Source organism: Marmota monax, unplaced genomic scaffold, assembly GCF_021218885.2.
Source record: "Marmota monax isolate L192 unplaced genomic scaffold, Marmota_monax_Labrador192_F-V1.1 WCK01_AAM20220418_F8-fsc00009, whole genome shotgun sequence".
In the NCBI taxonomy this organism is placed as follows: domain Eukaryota; kingdom Metazoa; phylum Chordata; class Mammalia; order Rodentia; family Sciuridae; genus Marmota; species Marmota monax.
This window is the reverse complement of record NW_026694710.1, coordinates 19,261,159-19,269,674: the sequence shown is the minus strand read 5'-3', so window position 1 is coordinate 19,269,674 and position 8,516 is coordinate 19,261,159. Positions and strand designations below refer to the sequence as shown.

Below are 8,516 nucleotides of genomic sequence, written 5' to 3'. Positions count from 1 at the left end.
TTGCAAATGTCTAGAAAACCACCCAAGTGTACTTGACAGTGTGCTCAATTGATGGGGAAAACTAGCTGAAATTCTTTACTCCTCCATCCCTGACCTTTGCAAATGACCTGGAAGCCCCTTCCCACCCAGAGATAAAATCAACTTCCCCACCCTAGTACCCATGTGGGGCTTGTAAGTTACATGGGCAATAGGTGGCAGTGAGGATGAAACCATTTCTATTCTCTGCCTCCCACCCCATCTTTCTCTCCATGTGAACAACCCTGGACTTAAGAAGCCATCTGTGGGAGTTCTGTAGACCCCCAAACCAGTCTGAGAGCCAGCCAAGATCATCTGGTGGCAGACCCATGACCAAGTCAACAGAGTATCTAAGAAACTTTTCAGCTACCCCTTGAACCCATATGCAATCATGTATGGTCATTATTGTAATCTACTGAGAGTTGGAGTGGCAATAGGTAACTGATAGAGTTATACTATAATATAAAAAGAAAAAAGTACAGAAAAAAATGTATCAATAAATGTGAAATAATTATGACCCAAAGGAAAATGGAATGTGTGAAAATGTAATGAACAGTCATGGCAGGTGAGTGAGTTTTTGAAATACTGATGTATTTCCTACACTTCCACATTTCCACATTGTCTCTGATGAATATGCATTGATAATGTTTGTAAATTATAAATAAAAAATTGGTTCCTTTAGAAATAATAACTCAAGAGTCACATGTGGTTAACAATTGCCAGATACTCTAGTAAGGAGATTCCTCGGGCGCAGTTATTTTGATGGCATAAAAGTTGATTGGTTCAATAGCATGAAACCACAAAAAGAAGGAGACCTCACAAAGGGGATTGACCCATGGTAGAATACCTTAAGTGATAGCCAAAGGACTGTGGCAGGTATCATAGCTACAAATGTCCTTGTGCTCTGTCTATAGAGAGGACCTCCTCCACAGCAGACGATGATCAGATACTTCACACCGATCCAGCCTCAAAGGTCCTTTGTTCTCCAACATTGCTGTCACACGCGGCCATTTCTCCTTATTTCACATGGCAGAAAATATATGTTTTGCGGAGCTTTTCCTCCAGCACAGAGAATGTTCTGAGTCAAGAGCAGTTCGTGGCAGCATATCTAGCTGTTTCTAATTTTGTCAACAGTGTGTGTCAAGTTGCCACAGAAACATTCGGACCTCCTCTCATTGCATCAGGTGTGATCATGACTGTGCCCACAGGGCCATCACCTTCCTCCCAGGGCTCACAGCAGGGAATGCCCTAAAAGCCATTATTGCCATGGATCCAGCCAGAACCATCCTGGGATGGAAATGTTTTGATCATGCAGCACATCTTAGGGGAGTTTTCTTCAGCATATGGTATATTACTTATGGTCATGAACACATTTGGAAAAATAGGTAGCCTCAAGTGAAAATCTGGCATGAAATGAGGACTGATAGCCCCCCAAAAGGAGGCAGCTCTAAGTCAAAGTGGTGTGCTAATCTGTGCTGCTTAGGAACCCCAGGAACACCTGACCCCGGAGAGACCATGTCTGGGCTCCTACCTGGAAGACACTTAGCATCTAGTCTCCTGGTATTTTAAACTCTGAAACCCAGTACCTGTTTGATTAGAAAGTGAATTATGACAAAAACGTGAAATAAAGGCTTATATCTGTATAAAAAAGTAAAAACCTTTTCCCAGGAAGATAATAAATGTTTATAAAATACTTATAACCCAGAAGGCATTTTAGTTTTAACCATGATACATACTTTTCTAATTGTCAAATTCTCTAATAAGATGAAGCTCATCTCACTCTGAAATTGGTGGGTTTTTACATGTTATTTTGATTTGAGGTCAGAATGTGAGCTTTAACCCTAGAAACTAAACAAGTGACAGCTTGGGAAACTGGAGCTGACATCCTTATCATTAAATAATGCACAATGGCCACAATGTGTATGGAGCAACTCCTTCTCAGGCTGAAGTGCTGTACTTTCATCTGAATGGGGGCCTGGAACTCAGGAAGCCGGTGTGCAATCCTGGGACTGTTCACAGAGATAGTAGCAGGAGGGACCTCTTCTCAGGATAAAAGCTGCTTTATGATATGTCAGGAAAGACATTTGAAAGTACAGACAGGATTAAGGACAAGACTTTGTAGTTCTACAACAACTTTCATCCAAGCATCTAGTAATGTTTTACTGACATACAGCTTTAATCTGCACAACCTCTGAGGGTAAGCAGCGAGTTTTACTATCCCCACTTCATAAGGGGAAAAACCAAGGCAGAAGAAGATACATACTAGTTAAATTTCTTCAGTTTCGAGCAACAGAAAAAAAAAAAGTGGCCAATTGAGTAAATTTACTATAAAAATAAAAATAATCAAAAATTAAAAATACTAGGTGGTTGCATATGTTTATACATATAGTTGTCATTTTTAAGAAAAATCCAAAGAAAGAAAATGGAAGCTAGGCAGGCATGAAACTACTCATGCATATTATGGGATGGATGGAAAGGAAAGGAAACTTCTTTTAGACTTTGGCCGGTCCACCGCTCATCTCTCTGCCCCTCTTGGAATGGACTAGGATATCTGAGAAGCCAAGAAGGGAAGAAGGTAAACCGGAACCTAGCTCAATGAAAGACTGTATTCTCTGCATTTCAGGGCAAATGTGGAGGAGTGACATGTCCTCCATTTTTCTCCCACCAAGGAAGTGCATGCACCTCAACACCCCAAGCCATTCCCTGTTTCTAGGTCCCTGCTCAGCAGGAGATGGATGCTTTCCTAATTACCAAGTCTTCCTGTGTCCTGAGTTGTTCATCCTCAGGGATGTGTTCAGAGCTGGTTCCAGTGTTGCCATCCAGAATTCCTCCCACCTTCAAGCCAAGGCCTCTTCTGTCTCAATGTTCTCACCTGTTCAAAGGAATTAGGTAATGAGAGTTCTAGGATACAGGGTTGTTATGAGGATTAATAGAGATGGTATTTGTAAAGCACTTAGAGTGATCAGGAACACGGCATGATCTATTTGTAAGCTGCTATCATCCTCTTCATCATCATCATCATCATCATCACATTGCCATCATTCTTATTTTGAAGCATGGGATATTTACTATCAACAACCTTCCATTCACCGATGCAGATTACCCTCAACACTGAGCTGGTATTATTGTTCCCATTAAATAAAGAAAGGAAGAATACAGTTCCCAAATGAAGAGCTATCAGCTCCTGGGTAGCACCTTCTCCTGCTTACCTCCACAGACAGTCTTTTCCCTTCCCCTGTTAGTTCCAAGAAGAAAAGGCAAAACTTCTCATCAAATACTGTGAGCTTGAAGTGGTGGAACTCTTGGCACATGGAAGGAAACATCTCTGTTGGCCACCCATCACCAGGGGAGGAAAGGAAATCTGCAAATAGACAAAAAATAGCAATGCTGGAGAGGATGGGAAGAAAAGGGAACTCCCGACACTGTTGGTGGGAATGTAAATTAGTTCAACCATTTTGGAAGAAGCATGAAGATTCCTCAAAAGAACTAGAAATAGAACTACCATGTGATCCAGCTGCCCCACCACTGGGTATATATTTAAAGAAATGAACTCAGTACTTCAAGAGATGATTATACTCACATGTTTGTTGCAGCATTGTTCACAATGACCAAGATGCAGAATCAACCTACGTGTCCATTGGTAAGTGAATGAATAAAGAAAATGAGGTATACACACACAATGGGACATTATTCAACCATAAAAAAGAATGAAATTCTGTCATTTGCCGCAACCTGACTGTAACTGGAGGAAATTATGTTAAGTGAAATACTTCAGGCATAAAAACAAATACTGCTTGTTCTCACTTAGATATGAAAGCTAAAGTTGATCTCCAGGAAAACAGAATGGTGGTTCCCAGAACCTGAGAGGAGTGTAGGGCAGAGAGGGCTGGAGAGCAAATAATGAAGGGGTACCAGGGTGCAGTTGAATAAGAGAAGGAGGACGGTAACTAGGGCCAGCAACATTGAACTGGCCATTTCAAAATAGCTAACAGGGAGGATTTTCAATGTTCCCAGTGCGAAGAAATGATGTATGTCTGAAGTGACAGGTAATCCAATTATCCTGACCAGATCATTACATGTATTGCATACACGCATCAAAATGCAACACTGTGCTCCATAAATGTGTAAAATTATAATGTGAAATTAAAATATATATTAACCAAAACTGTTTAAAAAGAAAAGAAAAATTCTCTGGATATGGGGAAAAGTAATCCATGACCAACCCAAGCATTTTCCTCACTAAACACGAAGTACCTTCAGAGAGTTGCTCTGCCAACATCAAAAAAGTGGTTCCTGACACTTGGCAAAGACAATCACGTGTACATTGACCTCAAGATCCTGGAGAAAGATAAGGAAAGTTCTCCAGAATACTTCTATGTTCTGGATCCTTTGGACAATTACCTTTTCTTCTCCTTTCTTGCCATCTGTTGTTCCAGGGTTTTCTTCTCCCTCTCCTTCTTAGTCTAGAAACCATATTTGTTTGGCTTCATACTTGTTAATCTTCCCTAATTGGCCCACTGCCTTTGTCTTCTCTCTGAGCCCAGACTATACTCCGATGACCTTTTTTCTCATAAACACTGCAAATTCAACATATCCAAAACGGCACCCCGCCCCCCCCCCCCCCCCCCCCCGTAACCTCATCATCTCGCAAAGTCCTCACCTCTTATTATGATGACAATGCCAATTGAATTTCAACTTGAGTTCTGCAGGGATATTCAAACCATAGCACTGGGCGTCTCCCCATCACTGATCTTGGGTGCTGTTTCAGTGGTCAAAGGCATTTAAACCTGAATCCAAAGCCACCTCTTTGCAGTCCCCTCACTACTCCTTGCACATCTACCAAGGACACACGAGGCATGTGTGTCGATAAAACCCTGTTTGATTTTTTCTTGTTAATTATGTTTTGCCACAGGGATCTTTCCCAACTAAGAACAATAAAGGATAGAGAGGAAGTTATTTGTTTCTCCCACAGCCTCGTTTCCCACGCTCCCTTGCTGTTAGCAGTGTCATGTGACTAGGCCTACTGAGTCCTAGACAGTGGAGTGCAGATGGAGGTCATGTGCCCACCTCCTGGCCTAATCCTTAAGAGCTTTCTGCACACCCCTTCTCTGTCCCCTTGCCTGCTCTGCTAGCTCAGCGTTGGTCACCAGACAGCTTTGGAAGGCATGTCTTGAAAATGGTAAGGCCAGTGTCAACCTGGGACCCTGAGTAACTTCACGGAGAAGATGTCTTTCTGTTGCCAACTAGAACATATGCCTCTGAGAAATAATCTTGCATGGCATTAATGAATTCAGGGTTTATCTGTCATAACTCCATAATTAATTGCACTCATTAATGTATCTTTCTCAAGCAGAAATTTGACCTTCTGAAACCCTTTATTTTCTGCCCATCATCCTTGAAATCAAGACAGGGCACCCTGGCTCTGTGTCTTAACTCTCTACTCTCAACTCCCACCATTAATATTACACATTTCACTTGCCAGTGAGCATCCGTCTCCTAACACGCCTCTCTGTCTCTCCCTACCTGCCTCCTGGTGTTTGGCACACTCTTCTTATTTTGTTTTAATTACAGACTCTATTAATGTTCACCTTCAAGGATCAGTTCAAGTACCATCCGCTCCAGGAAACCTTCCCTGCCTCCCCAAGTCCTGGCTAGGTTTCTGTCCCCTCAGCGATCCCCTCTACCTCAGTACATACCAAATCATCCTGATCGTGTGACCATCTGGTCTTTTGCATGGGATACAAGTGAACACCACAAGGAAGGGCCATGACTTGCATGCAGCTGCAGGCCCAATGCCAACACTCTTTGTGTTAAGTCACTGAAACCTCCCTCATTCCCTCTGATTCACTTGCAAGACTAGTGGTGTGCCTTGTTTGTTCACTGGGATTCTTTGGTGTATAGAAATACTCCAAGAAAGACTTGCTTATCAAGGAAGTTCAGACCTAGGTGCACTTTTTAATGAGAACCCTCGTTCAGTTGGGTGAAACAAAAAGTGGGCTGGGGGGCTGGAGATGTGGCTCAAGCTGTAGTGTGCTCTCCTGGCATGTGCAGGGCGCTGGGTTCCATCCTCAGCACCACATAAAAATAAAATAAAGATGTTGTGTCCACTGAAAACTAAAAATTAAATATTAAAAATATTCTCTCTCTCTCTCTCTCTCTCTCTCTCTCTCTCTCTCTTAAAAAAAAAAAAAGTGAGATGGCGAGGAGACATGAGCCTTAGTTCTCAATTTCAGTCCCTGGTGCTGACTTACTCAGCTGTCATGGATCAAAAAGTAGATGGTAATGTCAGCAGAAATGCCCCCCCTCTGCAAAAGCTCAGATGCAGGGATCTTTGCCAGAACTCCTGAGGCCATGCACTCAATAATCAGGTCTAATAAGCCATCAGAAAGCCTCTGGAAGCCCACTTTTCAGCTGAAACAACTCAGTAAACATTCCCCTAGCCACGCATTGACCCATCCCTGAAGATCCAACCAATTCACCAGGTGGGTTGAGTTGGTTGAAGAAGCCCCTTTCTACTTTAGACTATAACTCAAGTGAATTCAAGTGGGAAAAAAAATATGTGTTGGGTAGGGAAAGGCCCTGCCCATTCCTTCTCCCTAAAACCCAAAAAGTCTATTTATTGCTTTCATTAGGAAAAAAGAAAATTCAGATCTCAGCAGCACAGAATAGTTAACCCTTCTGGAAGAGGGAGAAATGACTTTCCCTAATTTCCAGTGGATCTCCAAGAGCATAAAATGATGCACAGGCAAACTCCCAATCACCTTGCTACTTGGTTCAGTCACCTACGATGTTGCTAGCACTAACATGGCTCTGTCCCTTGAGGATCTCAAGGCACGGTTACAAAGGTGGATGAATAGATGCAAAGCTAGAGTATGGTGGAGGTGAGTGAGGATTGGTCTCAAAGGAATTCCAGGGTGTGTAACAGAGGCACAGAGTAGGTATGCAGCCCAGCCTGACAAGTCAGAAGAGACAGCAGCCGAACGAAGCCACAGAGGACCAGGGACAGTTGAGAGGGAAAGCCGGAGGCACAGGAGGAGAGGAGAGGTGTTCTCTCTTTTTTTCATTTTTAGTTAAGCTATAAAAATATTCTTCCTCTTGTTAAACAGAGGTTAAAGGGAAGTCATTAAAGATCTTAAGCCTGAGAATGACATAATGATGGACAAGCTGGAGGGAGGCCAGAAGGGAGGCAGGGGGACCAGTTCCGAGGCTCATTCTCCACTTTCCTCCGGGATGAGCCATCTTGCTAATTATAACTGGCCCTGAAACCACAGGCAATGACAGAGCACCAAGGGGCCCCTTGCTCCTGCCAGGATCCGTAATAAGTTTGGCTTGACAGAAGACTTGGCTTCCTTGGTCTAATTCTCTTGCAAAACCCCAGAGTTTACCCAATGTCTGGGTCTTGAAGCTTTTGCAACCTGACCTCGTTGGACCTAGGGATGTCCCCTTGACTAAGGGCCTCGGGAGGGGAGCTAAAATGGAGCTGCCAGCTGATGGGGGAAACCCACAGGGACATGGAGTTCCCCTTGGTCAACGAGGAGGAAGAGGGGTTAACTATGGTGCTTCTCGCCCTTGAAGGGTTGAACTCAAATTTGTAGTTCTTCTGAGATGGTCAGAAGCCAGGGTGAGTCATAAGCCTGGTTGGCCAAGGGGCAGGGAGGGAGATGGTTGTGAGTCACCATGGAGGGGAAGTCTCATTAGCTCTGGGCTTGAGAAAGACCTGAAGCCCAGGGCGATGGTGCCTTCTGGTTTCTCACAGGTTACCTTTAAGGCTTTGAGTGGAGCCAGGACCTCATAAAGGACTGTATGGTGGCCTTTTATTAGTGAGTCTAGAAAACTAGAAGTGGAAAGATAGATTTAAAAGAGAGACAGGTAAGAGACAGGGTTGGTCCTGGGGAAACAGACTTTCAGATCTTTAAAAAAAAAAAAAAAAAGATAAAAAGTTGTGCTTTGTTCTTTCTCCCCCTCTCCCTGCAAAATATGACTTGGTAGCACCAAGGTGCTGTAGGAAGCATATGAGTGACCTTTGGGGCCAGAAAGGTCTGGGCTGGATCCCTGCTCCACCACTCACTCCTTCAGTGTGTGATAGTAGGTAAATTGCTGAATCTCTCTGGGACTTACATTCCACACCACCAATTGGACTTCAAGCACCAGCCACGATGCCCACCCTTGAACGACAACTACAAGCCTGGTACTGGACTTGGTTTCTTATTTGCATTATCTCAAATAATTCAGTGTGCTAGGTTCAGGTGTGGTTTGTCCTAGGATGATTCATGTGCTGGATATATGGTCTCCACTGGAGAATGTTGAGGTGGTGAAAATTTCAGGCAGTGGGGACCAGTGGCAGATAACTAGGTCAGGTTCTTCTGACAGGATTAATGCCAGTACTCTGGAATGAGTTAGTGGGATATTAATAAAGCAGGGCTACCCCATATGCTTATTCTTTTCTGCCCATGACCAATTCTCTTTCTACTTCCCCACCCTGTTTTGATCTAGCCAACTGG

General features: G+C 43.5%; 1 pseudogene; it reads left to right on the top strand.

Annotated features, from left to right (window-relative positions):
* Positions 1–573: 573 nt before the first annotated feature.
* On the top strand, positions 574–1,584 carry LOC124078828 (presenilin-associated rhomboid-like protein, mitochondrial; annotated as a pseudogene).
* The last annotated feature ends 6,932 nt before the right edge of the window (positions 1,585–8,516 follow it).